Consider the following 14,983-nt stretch of genomic DNA (forward strand, 5'->3'; position numbering starts at 1 on the left):
AGAAGACTCTTGGGAGTCTCTTGGACTGCAAGGAGATCCAACAAATCTGTCTTAAAGGAAATCAATCCTGAATATCATCAGAAGGACTGATGGTGAAGCTGAAACTCCAATATTTGGCCACCTGATGTGAAGAACTGATTCATTTAAAAAGATCCTGATGCTGGGAAAGATTGAAGGTAGGAGGAGAAGGGGATGACAGAGGATGAGATGGTTGGATGGCATCACTGACTCATGGACATGAGTTTGAGTAAGCTCCAGGAGTTGGTGATGGACAGGGAGGCCTGGTGTGCTACAGTCCATGGGGTCGCAAAGAGTTGGACATGACTAACTGAACTGAAGTGAACTGAAGTTGAAAACTGAACCACGTTGTTGGAGGATGGGTGTTATTTTATCTAAACGCTGGTAGCTGAACTGTGTGCATATCAGAATTACACAAAGTGAGGGCTACCTAACTTAAAACCTGTACATCTTTGAGAACATTTATGCTTCATTTTTTAATAGGAGCTTCTTTTATTTAAACGTACTTCCCTTTGTGCAGGAAAGGATTAACTCAGCAGCCCTCAGTTGTCTGAACTCTGTACATTCACATAAAAGACTGGTTGGTCAGCTCATAGCTACTATTACAAGTGTGTATTTTATTCCTTTGGTCCTAAGAGAAAAGTTTGATTAAGCAGCTTATTCTAACAATGTGATTTATAGTATTTCACCTATTTTCGCTCTGGGGGGTTTGAATCTGAGTAGCTAAGGTCAGTCATGCAGGTGCTACATGCCTGTGGAACTGACCTCCAATACCAACCCTGAACACCAAAGCCTGGGTGAGCTTCCCTGGATGGCAACACTTTGCATGTGTTGTCACACATTGTTGATGGGAGAATTAAACATTAATTGCATTACAAGAGATTTCCCTGGTGTCTCAGATGGTAAAGCATCTGCCTACAATGCAGGAGACCTGGGTTCGGTCCCTGGGTCAGGAAGATCCCCTGGAGAAGAAAATGGCAACCCACTCCAGTACTCTTGCCTGAAAAATCCCATGGATGGAGGAGCCTGATAGGCTACAGTTCATGGGGTCGCAAAGAGTCAGACATTAGAAGAAGACACCTGGAAGCTTGCTCCTAGTTTTTTTCTAGACACTGCCTATATGCCTTTTCTTTTTGCTAATTTTAATTTAGATTCATTCACTGTAAAAAAGTAACACCATTTTCTGAGTCCTTCTGGTGAATTATCAAATTTAAAGGTGGTCTTTGGGGCCTTTGATACATCTGTTAATCTTAAACCTCATGACATGCAATCCTCTTCTTAAACATACTTTATGTAGAGAAACAAATATTTTTAAAATAGTTATAAAACAGCCATGATCTTTGCCTACATGATGATTTATCAGAGGAATGAAAATAGGTAACAATCAAATGAACAAAATATTATTTGCGGCTGTATTTAGAGCTATAAATAATAGCAAGCGATGATGTAATTTTAGAAAGGAAGGTAAGATTTAAGAAAGTAATGTGAGCATAAGCTGGATGAACTATGGAGATATAAGGTACATGAACAATAACTGAAACAAGTCTGAGGTGAGGATATTAAGAAGGCCAGTACAGCTTAAGAAGATATTGTGAAAAGACTGAGAGAAAATATTTTTAGAAAGCTGGCGATAGGCTAATCTATGAAAGGCTTAGTATGGTATGAAAAAGACTGTTTCATATATATAAGAAAATTAAAATCTAATTTACATTTTAAATATATGACTGTGGCCACTTATTTGGAATAGACTGAAAGGAGAGAACCAGGTAGAAGTATGAATATTAAAGAAAATTAAATGAAGATATTAAGCAATATCTTATATGAGTCCATAGTTTGGAGTATGTAAATAGAGATGTATATTTGAAAATATTTACCTTATAAATTATAATAAAGTGTATGGGATTAGTTTTAAAAGCCTCCAGAGTAGCTTTAAAGGGTCATGAATAATAAGAAATGTAGTTGCCCAACATTTAAAGGTAGAAAAGAGATTTACATGGAGTTCTCCAAATGGTAGGAGGAAAATCAGGATTGCATGGAGAAATATTCCCAAGAAATAGGCAAGACCAACTATACAGAATGTTTTAAAATACAAAATATGTTAAAGACTGATACATGGTTATTAACATTTGATTTTTTTTAAATTGGTCAACTTAATTTTATTTTTTTTCCATTTATTTTTATTAGTTGGAGGCTAATTACTTATCATTAGATTTACATGGAAGTTGTTGAAAGCTTGAAAAGAACTGTTTCAACCAAGTAAGTGCCTGAGATTTGGGTTGAAAATTGAATAATAGAGGAAAAGTTGAGATGGAAAAATAAATTTGAGAGTTTTGCTACAATGTAAGGCCAAAGGCTTAGTAGATAGACAAAATGTGGTCAAAGAAGGTTTTTCTTTATGGACCAGGGAAATCATAACATATTTATATATTAATAATAAAACAGTAATGAGGAAACTTGATACTGCAGGAGAAAGCATGTCCTACTTTATCTTTTAATCACTCTCAACAGATAATCTCCCTTCTCAGCTAAACATTCATTCATTCAACCAACAAATATTTCCTGAGCACCTGCTCTGTGCTGGACCCTGTTCAAGGCACTTAGGATATATCACTGAGTAAAACTGATAAGATCTCTTGGTGCTTTGAACAATAAGAAAACTTAATAAATGGATTAAAATATATTGTTTAAAGGGAGCAACTATATGAATAACAAAGGGGAAAATAAAACCAGGTAACAGAAATCAGAAGTCTGAAGAAGGGAGGCATTAAATAGTGTGGTTAATTATAGTTTCTAATCAAAGGAAAAAGACTGAAAGAGGAGGAAAAATTAGCCCGAACAGAAAGGTAGATTCCTATTCAATATACTGTATGAGGAAAGTATGCCTAGACTTATTGGAGGAATAGTAAGGAGACAGGGTTCCTGGGGCAGATGAAGAGAGAACCCTACAGAGTAGACCACCATAAAAACTCTGATATTTATTCTGCATGACATAGAGAATCATTGCAGAAGGAGGACAAGATCAAATTTAGATATTATAAAGGAACATTTTGCATGCTGCAGTGGAATCTGGCTCTCTAGAATAAGAACATAAGCAGCAAGAACCAGTTAGAGACTATTACAGTAATCCATGTCACAGATGATGGTGACTTGCTCTAGGATTGGCGCAGTGGAAGGAATAAGAGGTGGTCATATTTTATGTATTCTAAAAGGGAACCATTACAGTTTTCTGATGTATTGAACTTAGATTGTACAAGAAATGAGGAGTCAAGGATGACTCTAGTGTTCTTCATCTGTGCAAATGCAAAGACTGAGTTTTGGTAAAATGAGATGAGGAAGGCTGTGGACAGAAAAGGTTTTCAAGGTGAATGGTCACAAGTTAGGTTTTTTATTTTTAAGGCTGAGGTAATATAACATCCATTCAAACAGAACAGTTGGGAAAACAGTTGAATATAAGAGTTTAGAGGTTTTGACAGAGATTTAGCCTGGGGAAAATAGCAATATGGAAGAGTATCTTTAATTTCCTGTAATCACCGATTATTGGTATATGACCTTTCCTTTTTCCTGTTATGTAAGGAATGACAAGGCCTATTCTTTCTAACATACCTGACATCCCAAACTCACTCTTCTCTTTAGAACCATTACTATGCCGTTTATTTCACTTCTTCCTTTTTTTCCTGCAGAACCCAAGCCTCCTTCATTGAAGGCAGATTCTTCACCATCTGAGCCACCAAAGTATCTTCAGGTAGAGGTTAAGGTTGGTAAAAGACATCAACCGGACATATAGCTGTTTTCTTGAATCTAGTGACAACAACAAAATAAACAAGAAAATAGAGGAATGATGTTCCAGGTACGGTGCAGTTAGTAAACATGTAATGCTCCCCAATTATGATGTGTGAAGCATACTGAGAAATAATTTGAAACAGAACTTAGAAGAGGAAAGATGCTTAGAGTTGACACATACGTCCTCATATCTTAAGCAAGGTAAGATATTTTTCTTAAAAGCACAAACACTCTTCTTAAAGACTGTTTCCAATGGTAAGGGTTTGTCTTTTGATCAGGAAATGTCCAGTGTGTTACAGGATGTTTAGCTTCCTTGGATCCACACACTAAATCACTCTTCCACTGTCACCACCAGGAATGTCTCCAAGTATTCCAAGACTCTTTTGGAGAACTGTACTCTGTGCAGCCCTAGTTGTGAATTCTTTTTTAGGGTTATTTGATTTAGGTTCATATGTAAACAAGTCAAAATAGGAAATGGCCTTAGTTTCAAATTTAGGTTTGATGGAACCAAAGGAAAAAGTGTGCAGAATACCACCTTTATTGTAAATAACTTTTGCTATTAATTAAGTGAGATTACAGAGATTGTAGCTTGCTGAAGGAAGATGTGATCACAGAAAGCCCTTATATAAGGTCTTCACTATAAAACATACCAACAAAAATGGAAAAACAATGATATAACATATAAAAATATTACTAGTTATTATTTATGAATGTTAGTGTTTATAGGGCATTTAAACTTCTCCATAATTTCATGTTTCTAAAATTCCACAGCATGTATTTTTTTCCTTTACAAAAGGAAAGTCAAACTAGCACTAAAAATAAAACCAAATATAGCAAAACTAACTTATAAATTTAATGATAAAATATCTGTCTTTCAAAAGCAATCACAACTACAATTTTCATTGTTTGCAATTTATTGGTTGAACTTTTTTTTATTAAAAAATAAAGCATACTTTAGCCTTAATAACAACAATAAAAGCAAGACTTGTCACATGAAGTAAGTCATCTAAGACAAGGATCGAATAAACATGTTATTGAAAATGATTATCTGATAATAATGAATAAAATGACTGAATTTTCAGTTGCTATTTTGCTAGAATGTAAAATAGTTTTAATTAACAGACTGGCCTTGACACAGGAATACTATGAAAATTAAGTCAAGTGATACTGTAATAAAGTTAAAAATATTTTAAAAATCATTTTTAATATTAATCATAATACTCTTATTACAAGTATCGTATTTTTCTAAGTGTTAGGGCAACACCAGAAATTATGTTTAATGGCATTGATACACAATAAGAAAACAGTCAACGGACTTACCAGTCTTATTTGTATTAATCATATAATTTATAAATGGTAATACTGAATATATTTCATATAAAGTATATTTATGGCAAATATTTTATATGTTGATTTTTAACAATATGTTAGCCCAAATTTGTTTGTGAATAAAGATATTGTATCAGGGACAACAAATTTACCTTTATCTTTCTAGGTTCTTCTGGCTGGTCTAAAAATTGACAGAAAGTAGATTAACAGGAGAAAATCAAACAAAAGTTTAATAACATGTACACATGGAAGAGAGCCAGAAAAACTGAGAAACTTGCCAAAATGACTGAAGCTCTCACCTTAAATACCATCTTCAGCTAAAGACAAAAGACATGAGTAGTGGTTTGGAACCTCAAAGGGGAGGAAGGCAATTGATAAGGAGATGGAAAAGCAAATGTTTGGTAAGCAAATGTTTGTTGGGCCATGCAGAGACAATGGGACACAGAATGGAATTTTAAGACTTTGCAAGGTTCCTTCCTTTCTAGACTTCCTTGGTGGCTCAGAGGGTAAAGTGTCTGCCTATAGAGTGGGAGACCTAGGTTCAATCCCTGGGTCGGGAAGATCTCCTGTAGAAGGAAATGGCAACCCACTCCAGTAGTCTTGCCTGGAAAATCCCATGGATGGAGGAGCCTGGTAGGCTACAGTCCATGGGGTCCCAAAGAGTCGGGCACGACTGAACATCTTCACTTCACTTCTGTTTGTACACACCTAGTTCATACTACAGTTATCTACGGTGATGGCTACCTTCCACCCACTTCCATTGGAGCAAGTGTTCAATCTACACTCTTTTTAGGCAGTTAAGAGGAAGGTCAGAGATTCTTTCTGATTCTTTTGGACCTCAAAAATAATCAGTTTAAATTAATTATCATGTCAGAGAGACATATTCTGGGTGTCTCTACATCAGAATAGAAACATCATTTCCGTCTACATGAAATTTAATTTAACTCCTTTTTTGTGGGGCTTCCCTGGTGGCTCACAGTAAAGAATCTGTCTGCAATGCGGAGGCCTGGGTTTGATCCTGGGGTCGGGAAGATCCCCTGGAGAACTGAATGGCAACCCACTCCAGTATTCTTGCCTGGAGAATCCTATGGACAGAGGAGCCTGGCGGGTTACAGTCCATGAGATCACAAAAGAGTTGGACACGAATGAGCAACTAACACTTAGAGAAATCAATGAGACCATATTTACAGAACTTAAGCATACAATAAAGAAAATGACTGAGAAACTGGTCAATGCAGGCATGACATGATTATCAGTGTACAGACACTTCATTTTTATCACAGTTTTAAAACCATTTTCTCTCTGACTATAGGGTTAAAGATCTGCAATAAACTAAAAGAAAAGAAAGCGAGCCAGAGACAATATTGTTTACTGAAATCAGAGAGATAACATGTATTTTAATTGTTGCTGTTTGGTCACTAAGTCATGTCCAACTCTTTGCAACCCCATGGACTGCAGCATGCCAGGCTTCCCTGTCCTTTACTGTCTCCCAGAGTTTGCTCAAACTCATGTCCATTTTAATCTCAGCATCATGAAATAAGTTGAGAGTTCCCATATCCATTGTCATTCACAATTTGTGAAGACATCTGTCAACAACAGTGCCTGCCCTTAGAGTTTATCTCCTCTGTGAAACTTCAAGAATATTTTATGGAATACTTAAGAGATCAAACATCCCTTTCTTTATTTCTGTTACCATTTCCATATTTCTATTTTTACTCTTCCATTTTACTGCAGATTGTCATTTCAGGATACCTGATACAGCTGAGGAAACATGCACTAATCTACCAGTACTTTTCTCCTCTGTATAAAGGTCAATAGGATAACAGTCACATTATCAGAGGTGAGTTTATAGGGAACATAACCACCCAGTTTAGCATCCAAGCCAAGATACATATGGGACTTCACTGCAGTAGGCATAAATTGAATTTTTTCAGAAAACTAAGACGTTTCTTCACTATACTTATAGGGCATTAAAAAAAAACTACATAGCAATTACATAGTTTCTTGCTTCAGTATGTCATGAAAACCTCCAACTGACTTGAATCCCAAGGGTTGAGCAACAACCCACAAATATGCTTTATATTTAGTTGTAAATACAAAATCTACAAGATAGGATATTTGAGTATATATCCTAGAACAGGAAAAAGAATTCTGCGCCTCTAGGTTACATTGAATGTAAGTTAATAATTGTGATATATATATATATATATAGGTTATATTGGGCTTCCCAGGTAGCTCTTTGGATAAAGAATCTGCCTGCAATGCAAGAGACACAGGAGACGCACGTTCAATCTCTGGGTTGGGAAGATCCCTAAAGGTGGACATGGCAACCCACTCCACTATTCTTGCCTGGAGACTCGTCATGGACAAAGGAGCCTGGAGGGCTATCATCCATGGGGTCTCAAAGAGGTGGACACGACTAAAGCAACTTAGCACGTAGATTATATTATATAGAATACATGAACCATAAACTGTTCATTATGGAACACAGTGAGCATATTACATTGAGATGTTCTGCAAAAGAGTGAAGTTATTCAATAGTTTTGTGATGGACATTTCTGTCCCTTTTATTATTGTAAATGTACAGAAGTATGGCCATGCACTTGGAACCCCAGAGTTGAAATAAAAACTATTTTAAGCTGAAGGCATTTGAAATCAACAGATGAATAAAAAGTCTTCTCAGAATTTCCTTCTTCAACTAAAAGTAGCAACTTCTGGGAAATGAGTGATTTTACAAGGAAAACAATATATTTGGAAGTGTTCTGCTACAGAAGCCCACGAGGCATATACCCAATAAACTATTTGCCCTAAATAAGATCCCAGAAAACCAATTCATGGAACTCAATGTCACTTTTCCCTTCCTAAGGGACGTTTTGAGGTATGGCAATTGGACTTTATTCAAATTCTACCATCTCAAGGAGATAAATATATTTTGGTAATGATCTGTATTGTTTTCCCTGCAGGAGAGCAATGGCTTTATCAGTAGGTAAATGGCTACTGGAAAAAATAATTCCAGTTTGGGGGATACTTTCTGGGTTGCCTAGTGATTGAGGGACCCAGTTTACTGCACAAATAATTAAATCCATGTATGATATTTGACCAGTAATAAAGCATTCTCACTGCACTTATCATCCCCAATCTTTAGGATCAGTAGAAAAGTTTAATGGTACTGCTGTTGCTGCTGCTGATAAGTCGCTTCAGTTGTGTCCGACTCTGTGTGACCCCATAGATGGCAGCCCACCAGGCTTCCCCATCCCTGAGATTCTCCAGGAAAGAATACTGGAGTGGGTTGTCACTTCCTTCTTCAATGCATGAAAGTGAAAAGTGAAAGTGAAGTCGCTTAGTCGTGTCTGACTCTTAGCAACCCCATGGACTGCAGCCTACCAGGCTCCTCCATCCATGGGATTTTCCAGGCAAGAGTACTGGAGTGGGTTGCCATTGACTTCTCCACTAATGGTACTATCAAAACTCAATTGGTGAAATCAATTACAGAAAAAAAACACTGTAAAAACACAAACACATGGAAGATAAAAATATGCTCCTAAATAACCAGTGGATCATTGAAGAAACCAAAAAGGAAATTTAAAAAAATACCTAGAAACAAATGACAATGAAAACATGATGACCCAAAACTATGGTATGCAACAAAAGCAGTTCTAACAGGGAAGTTTATAGAAATACAATCTCACCTCAAGAAACAAGAAAAATCATAAACAACCTTACCTTATACCTAAAACAACTAGAGAAAGAAGAACAAACAAAGCTCAAAGTTAGCTGAAGTAAAAAAAAAAAAAAAAAATCATAAAGATCAGAGTAGAAATATATGAAATAGAAATGAAGCAAACAATAGCATAGATCAATGAAACTAAAAGCTGGTTCTTTTTGAAGATATATAAAATTGATAAACCTTTAGCCAGACTCATCAAGAAAAAAATGGAGAGGACTCAAATCAATAAAATTAGAAATGAAAAAGGAGAAGTTACAACTGACACCACAGAAACACAAAGGATCATAAGAGACTACTGCAAGCAGCTACAAGCCAAAAAAAAAAAAAAAAAAGAACAACAACCTGGAAGAAATGGACAAATTTTTAGAAAAATATAATATTCCAATACTGATCCAGGAAGTAATGGAAAATATGAACAGATCAATCACAAGTAATGAAATTGAAACTGTGATTAAAAATCTACCAGCAAAGAAAATTCCAGAATCAGGTGGCTTCACAGGCAAATTCTGCCAAACATTTTAAGAAGAGCTAATATCTATCCTTCTCAAACTCTTCCAGAAAATTGTAGAGGAAAGAATATACCCAAGTTCATTCTACAAGGCAACAATCACTCTGATACCAAAACCAGAAAAAGATATCACACAAAAAAGAAAATTACAGGTCAGTATCACTGATGAATAAAGATGCTAAAATCCTTAAAATACTAACAAAGAGAACCCAATGACACATCAATAGGATCATACATCATGATCAAGTAGGATTTATTCCAGGGATGCAAGGATTTTTAATATATGCAAATCAATGTGATCTACCAAATTAAAAAATTGAAGAATAAAAGCTATATGATCATCTTTATTCAACACCCATTCATGATAAGAAAAAAAAAAGTGGGCATAGAAGGAACCTACCTCAACATAAAGGTCACATGCAGTGACAGTTCTACTTCTTTTCCAATTTGGATTCCTTTTTCTTTTTCTTCTCTGATTGCTGTGGCTACAACTTCCAAAACTGTTTTGAATAAAAGTGGAGAAAGTAAACATCTTTGCCTTCCTCCTGATCTTAGAGGAAATGCTTTTGTTTTTTCATCATTGAGAATTATGTTTTCGATGAGTTTGCTGGGATATTGAGTGCAGCACTTTCACAGCAACATCTTTTAGAATTTGAAATAGCTCAACTGGAATTCCATCACCTCCACTAGCTTTGTTCATAGTGATGCTTCCTAAGGCCCATTTGACTTCACATTCCAGGATGTCTGGCTCTAGGTGCGATGATATAACATCGTGATTATCTGGGTCATGAAGATCTTTTTTGCATAGTTCCTCTGTGTATTCTTGCCGCCTCTTCTTAATATCTTCTGCTTCTAATATCTGTTAGAACCTAATATCTGTTAGGTCCACACCATTTCTGTCCTTTACTGAGCTCATCTTTTCATGAAATGTTCCCTTGATATCTCTGATTTTCTTGAAGAGATCTCTAGTCTTTCCCATCCCATTGTTTTCCTCTATTTCTTTGCCCTAATCACTGAGGAAGGCTTTCTTATCTCTCCTTGCTATTCTTTGGAACTCTGCATTCAAATGAGCATATCTTTCCTTTTTTCCTTTGCTTTTCACCTCTCTTCTTTTCACAGCTATTTGTAAGGCCTCCTCAGACAGTCATTTTGTTTGTTTTTACATTTATATTTCTTGGGGATAGTCTTGATCCCTATCTCCTAAAGCAATTATACTCTAATAAAAAATTAAATTAAAAATTGATTGATAAAACTCTCAAGAAGCTTTTCAAATTTCATAGCCAAAAACTTCTTGGTGCGTGGCCATCTTATTTTACTCCTTTTGGTAAATATCAATTGTCTCCTTTTGAAATAATTACTGGGCTGCCTATGCACTTTGATGAAGACATATATGAACCAGCATTCAGTTCACTTCAGTCTCTCAGTCGTGTCCAACTTATTGCAATGACACAGACTGCAGCATGCCAGGCTTCCCTGTCCATCACCAACTATTACATTATTGCCAAGGACTTAGCAAAGCACTGAAGGAAAATAAAAAATGTAGTAACTGACTCATTTTACAGCAAGCTCTCAGGAGAGATGAAGTCCTTAAGGACCATGGCTTATGGCCTGGAGATTTTGTCTATTGCAAAAGACATAGATAAAAGATTCTTTACAACAGCAGAAAAATAGCTCCAAAAAGAATGAAGAGGCTGGACAAAAGCAGAATCATGGATCAGTTGTGCATGTGTCTGGTGATGGAAGTAATGTTCAATGTTGTAAAGAACAATATTGCATAGGAGCCTGGAATGTCAGGTCCATGAATAAAGGCAAATTGAATATGGTCAAGTAGGGGACGGCAAGAGTGAACATTAAGATTTTAGGAATCAGTGAACTAAAACAGGCAGGAATGGGAGAATTTAATTCAGATGCCCATTACATCTTCTAAGATTCCCTTAGAAGAAATGGAGTAGCCATCATAGTCAACAAGAGAGTATGGAATCCAGTACTTAGGTGCAGTCTCAAAAAATGACAGAATGATCTCAGTTCATTTCCACGTCAAACCATTCAGTATCACAGTAATCCAAGTCTATGCCCCAACCTTAAATGCTGAAGAAGCTGAAGTTGAATGGTTCTATGAAGATATACAAGACCTCCTAGAACTAACACCAAAAAAAAAAAAAGATGTCCTTTTCATCATAGGGGACTGGAATGCAAAAGTGGGAAGTCAAGAAATATTGGGAATAGCAGGCAAGTTTGGCCTTGGAGAACTAAATGAAGCAGGACAAAGGCTAACAGTTTTGCCAAGATAACACACTGGTCATAGCAAACACCCTCTTTCAACAACACAAAACACAGCTCTGCACATGGACGTCATCAGATGGTCAATATCAAAATCAGATATATTACGTTCTTTGCATCCGAAGATGGAGAAGCTCTATATAGCCAGCAAAAACAAGACTGGGAGCTGACTGTTGATTAGATCATCAGTTCCTTATTGCAAAATTCAGGTTTAAATTGAAGAAAGAAGGGGAAATCACTAGGCTGTTCAGGTACGACTTAAATAAAATCTCTTATGATTATACAGTGGAGGTCAGTAATAGATTCAAAGGATTAGATCTGATAGACAGAGTGACTGAAGAACTATGGATGGAGATTCATAATATTGTATAGGAGTTGGTGACTAAAATCATCCACAAGAAAAAGTAATTCAAGAAGGCAAAGTGGGTTGTCTGAGGAGCCCTTACAAATAGCTGAGAAAAGAAGAGAAGCAAAAGGCAAAGGAGAAATGGAAAGAAAGATATACCCAACTGAATGCAGAGTTCCAGAGAATAGAGAGGAGAGATAAGAGAGCCTTCTTAAGTGAGCAATGGAAAGAAACAGAGGAAAACAATAGAATGGGGAAGACTAGAGATCTCTTTAAGAAAACTGGAGATACCAAGGGAACATGTCACGCAAAGATGGGCACAAAAAAGGACAGAAACATCAGGGACCTAAGAGAAGCAGAAGAGATTAAGACAATGTGGCAAGGAAACACAGAACTATACAAAAAAATGCCTTAATGATCCAGATAACCATGATGGTGCTGTCAGATATCCTGGGGTGTGAACTAGAGTGGGCCTTAGGAAGTTTAACTATGAACAAAGCTAGTGGAGGTGATGGAATTCCAGCTGAGCTTTTTCAAACCTTAAAAGATGTGATGTTAAAGCCCTGTACTCATTATGCCAGCATATTTGGAAAACTCAGCAGTGGCCACAGTACTGGGAAAGATCAGTTTTTTTCATTCCAATCCCAAAGAAAAGCAATACCTAGGAATGATCAAATTACTGTCCAATTGCATTCATTTCACATGCCAGCAAGACTATGCTCAAAATCCTTCAAGCTAGGCTTCAGCATACATGAACCGAGAACCTCCAGATGTAAAATCTGGGTTTAGAAAAGGAAGAGGAACCAGAGATCAAATTGCCAACATCTGCTGGATCACAGGAAAAGCAAGGGAATTCCAGAAAAACATCTACTCCTGTTTCATTGAATATGCTAAAGCCATTAACAGTGTTAATCACAACAAACTGTGGGAAATTATTCAAGAAATGTAATAGCAGACCACCTTACCTGTCTCCTGAGAAACCTGAATGCAGAACAAGAAGCAACAGTTAGAAATAATCATGGAACAATGGACTGCTTCCTAATTGGGAAAGGAGTACAACAAGGCTATATATTGTCACCCTGATTACTTAACTTATATGTAGAATACATCATGCAAAATGCTGGGCTGGATAACTCACAAGCTAGAATCAAGATTGCCAGAAGAAATACCATCAACCTCGGATATGCAGATGATACCACTTTAATAGCAGAAAGCAAAGAGGACTTAAATCATCTCTTGAAGGTGAAAGGGGAGAGCAAAAAAGCTGGCTTAAAACTCAACATAGAAAACAAAGATCATGGCATCCAGTCCCATTACTTCATGGGAAATAGATGAGCAAAAGTTGGAAACAGTGACACATTTTATTTTCTTGGGCTCCAAAATCGCTGTAGATGGTGACTGTAGCCACAAAATTAAAGACGCTTGCTCCTTGGAAGAAAAGCTATGTCAAACCTAGACAGTGTATTATAAAGCAGAGATATCACTTTGCCAACAATAGTCTGTATAGTGAAAGCTGTGGCCTTCCCAGTAATCATGTAAGGATGTGAGAATTGGACCATTCAGAAGGCTGAGCACAAAGGTATTGATGCTTTTGAACTGCGAAGCTAAAGAAGACTCTTGAGAGTCCCTTGGACAGCAAGGAGATCAAATCAGTCAATCTTAAAGGAAATCAACTCTGAATATTCATTGGAAGGACTAATGCTGAAACTGAAGCTCCAGTACTTTGGCCACCTGATGCGAAGAGTCCACTCATTAGAAAAGACCCCGATGCTGGGAAAGATTGAGGGCAGAAGGAGGGGGGGTGACAGAGGGTGAGATGGCTGTACGGCACACTGACTCAATGGACTTGAGTTTGAGAAAACTCCAGGAGACAGTGAAAGGCAGGGAAGCCTGGTGTGCTGCATTTCATAGGGTCGCAGAGCCAGACATGACTTAGTTACTGAACAACAGCCATATTGGAAAGGGCCATATCAGGTCTTATTTACAAATCTCTGGGCTACAAAACTTAAAGGGATAAGCTTTTGGTTTCACATTTCTCACCTAAAAAAGGTCTCCTCTTCTGAATGGACTCAGTTCAGTTCAGTTCAGTTGCTCAGTCATGTCTGACTCCTTGCGATCTCATGGACTGCAGCACACCAGGCCTCCCTGTCCATCACTGACTCCCAGAGCTTGCTCAAACTCATGTCCATCAAGTTGGTGATGCCATCCAACCATCTCAACCTCTGTTGTCCCCTTGTCCTCCTGCCTTCAATCTTTCCCAGTATCAGGGTCTTTTCAAATGAGTCAGTTCTTCGCGTCAGGTGGCCAAAGTATTGGAGTTTCAGTTTCAGCATCAGTCCTTCCAGTGAATATTCAGGACTGACTTCCTTTAGGGTGGACTGGTTGGATCTCCTTGCAGTTCAAGGGACTCTCAAGAGAGAGTGGACTACAGGCCCTATCTCTGACATCTGGCTTCAACTAACTAAAACCTACACTACCAGAACAGGACAGAAAGAAAACAAGGAGAAGTAGACAGCTGACCCAGCATTGAGGACCAGTTCTTCATTCCAATTACTTTGATAATTGCTCACACTTCTGCTAATGAACCAAATATATTGTTTTTCTTGGGCTTAATCATATGTAAAATGATTGATCAAAAATCAATCCAATTGCTCTATTTGTGACCCGTTACCAACGTTCAGCACTTCTGATTACCCCGGTAGGTTTCACGTCTCCAGGGTGCAGACTGGCTAGCCATTAGGTATTTTATATCAGAAGATAGAAATTCTAGTGCCACGTGAGCCACCACCAGTATCATTAGAAAGGACCGTCTTAACTTGGCCAGTTGATGACACATGTCTTGAACCTTGCCATAAATACTTGTTTTTACTCAATGTAACTCAATCCCGATCAGAGTATCATGCTGCAGCTAAACCTAAAAACATAATAACCTATCTCTGTGGTGGCATTATTCCCCAGTTGCAGGATGGATTTATTTGGCTGACTCTGGGAACTG

Source organism: Cervus canadensis, chromosome 2 (genome assembly GCF_019320065.1).
Source record: "Cervus canadensis isolate Bull #8, Minnesota chromosome 2, ASM1932006v1, whole genome shotgun sequence".
NCBI classification, from domain to species: Eukaryota; Metazoa; Chordata; class Mammalia; order Artiodactyla; family Cervidae; genus Cervus; species Cervus canadensis.